Source organism: Phaseolus vulgaris, mitochondrion, assembly GCF_000499845.2.
Source record: "Phaseolus vulgaris mitochondrion, complete genome".
Lineage (NCBI taxonomy): Eukaryota > Viridiplantae > Streptophyta > Magnoliopsida > Fabales > Fabaceae > Phaseolus > Phaseolus vulgaris.
The window spans coordinates 167,501-169,943 of record NC_045135.1 but is presented as its reverse complement, the minus strand read 5'-3'; the positions used below and the strand labels follow the sequence as shown (position 1 = coordinate 169,943).

At 46.8% G+C, this 2,443-nt stretch overlaps 2 non-coding genes across 2 annotated transcripts; both read right to left on the bottom strand.

Annotated features, from left to right (window-relative positions):
- Positions 1-738: 738 nt before the first annotated feature.
- On the bottom strand, positions 739-811 carry trnM. The gene has a single exon. It is a non-coding gene; the product is annotated as a tRNA-Met (tRNA).
- Positions 812-1,691: 880 nt separating this feature from the next.
- Positions 1,692-1,763, bottom strand: trnE. Its single transcript has one exon. It is a non-coding gene; the product is annotated as a tRNA-Glu (tRNA).
- Positions 1,764-2,443: the final 680 nt, after the last annotated feature.

Sequence of the window (2,443 nt, the reverse complement as noted above, 5' to 3'; positions counted from 1 at the left end):
CTAATCACGATCAGTCATTTTGACTCTCACTGCTAAAAATTCTTGGAGAAGATTCTCCATCTTGTCTAAGTGCTGAGACACGCTCGTCCCCTCTTGCATCTTGCTTGGAAAAAACCGTTGCCGAAGAAAATGTTTACCATTGTAACTGACTCATACATTCTCTGTGGAGTCTCCCAGATTTCTCATGCAGACTGAATGTCTCCCACTTAAACTAGTACCTTATCCTTGACCACCATTAGCACAGCTTCGAAGAACCTCTTTTTTTTACTGTCCACAACTATAGATGTGTTCATTTCTTTTTTTTTGGCTACAACGGGTACGCTCTCTATAAGATTTGCTCGGGGCTGTTCACTTTCACTTGGTCGCCTGGTATCTTTGAAACCTCTTTGCTTGCGGAGGCAGGAGTGCGTCTGAGAGAGCGCTTCGCGAAAGAATCGTGTGGCGCGGTGAAAGGTTTCCCGTTGGGGTTTCCGGCCCCCTGGTCTTCACCTAATTGTGGAAGAGGGGAGGTGCATTGAGTATAAACTCTCGCGCCTTTAGCTTGTTCCTGTTCGTCTATTCGGGACGGGGCAGGCAGCCCACATACATGAAGAGAAGAAGAGAGGAGAGGGGGTTCCCTTAGATTCAGGTGTCAAGGCGGTCGAAGAAGGCCACAAGTGGAAGCAACCGATGCTTTGGTCATTCAGTTTACTCCGCCAGTCCGTGCTTGCTGTCATGCTGGCGCAGGGCTTTCGGCCTTACCTACTATTGGATTTGAACCAATGACTCTCGCCGTATGAAAGCGATACTCTAACCGCTGAGTCAAGTAGGTCAAGCTGAGTCAAGTCAGATAAAATAGACCCCTATCAGAGAAAGCGTTATCACTATACGAAAGATCGGCCTATTCACTCAGCTAGGGAATAAGACTAACCTAATTTCCCTATTCACTGAACCCAAGACTAAGGGCAAAGATCACTTCCTTTGCCCCCTTCCTTCAACTTATAGGATGGAACCCGGACTCCTAACTAAACCCTCTTCCGATTGATTGTCTCGATTTCACTGCCTTGGTTGGCCACCATGCCTACTTCTCTCCAATGCCTCCTTCTTAAACCCCTTCGTACTGCAATCCAATCAATCGATCGATCAAGAGGCTAATCTCTTTTGTTTGGGCCGGTAGCTAAAAGTCCTCGCCTTCTCTTGAACAAGGGAAGGGCAGCATAGCATTAGCTTCAATTGAACAAGCTCAACCTTGAAAAAGAAAGGTGGTAGGCCGCCGTTGAACGCACTTGGCCACTGAAGAAGGCGAAGGCTGGGCAAGAGACTAGGCCAACTTACTGCTTACTGCCATGGTTTAAGCTTGAGGCTCCATAGACGGAACTTTTTGTTAGGTATTAGGGAGGGGAGGACACCACTCAGCACCTAAGGTGGGGTTCAATGCCTAACAAAAACGGCCAAAAGAAAAAAAGAGATGTATGGCTGAGGGGAGGAGAGAAAGAACGCATGCATGGGGAGTCATGTCGGAGGTTCGATAATCTATGATAGGACATCTAAGGCTAAGGAAGAATGAAAGGAAGTCCATTACTGAGAGAAGTGGTGATCTCGTCTTGCTTGCTGGGAGAGAGAAAGCTTCCGGACCACCTTTTCCAGCCAGATAGCGAGCGATCACTCAGCAATGAACACTAACTGAAAGCGGCCGGGAAAGAAAGAGTAGCCATCCCTTACGGGAATCGAACCCGTGTCTTCGACATGAAAAGACGATGTCCTAACCACTGGACGAAAGGGACCAAAAAGCCATTCTTCATATACCTAAGCTCCGAGAATAGAAGTGGTTCGTTTTGTTTCTATACGCAATTCAAGATTTCGTTTGTGTTCTGGCGATTTCTGATGTGAATTCGGCGGGTCGTCCCCCCTTCCTACGGGTTCCCCCACCAGAGCCCGCTTACGGCACGCATGACGCATGGTTACAACCTTTGCCTTAGCGTACAGCGAGTTATATAGAAAGCATGAACCACCTCGAACTCACTCGATCGATGGCTCATGGTTCTACGTAATTAGTAGGATCGAGTTTATACTCCAATCTAAGGTTTTGAGGGTTGTGAACTCAAGAGTACCGGTACGAGTTCTTTGAGTAAGGAAGTTTTAGCTTTGACTTATGTCAATGAGTGAGAACAGTAGTAGATTTAGTTAAAGAGTTTGATCTTCCCCCCAAAAAAAGGGATATAGAGGGGTAAGGGTCCTTTCTTTTGTTGTTGCACTGAACTAAAGTCAGTGTCCTCTTCTCAGAGAGGAGGAGTTGCCTAAACCTAAAGGATTAGTTCCTCGAGTCTAGTTAACTCGACAGCTTAACACGAATAACGCGCGAGCTTTCCTCGACTATAGCGCGAGTAGAGTCTAGCTCGACAAGAGGAACTGCTTAACTTGACAATAGCTCGACTAGGTCGCTTCGCTTCCAAAAATAAAAATA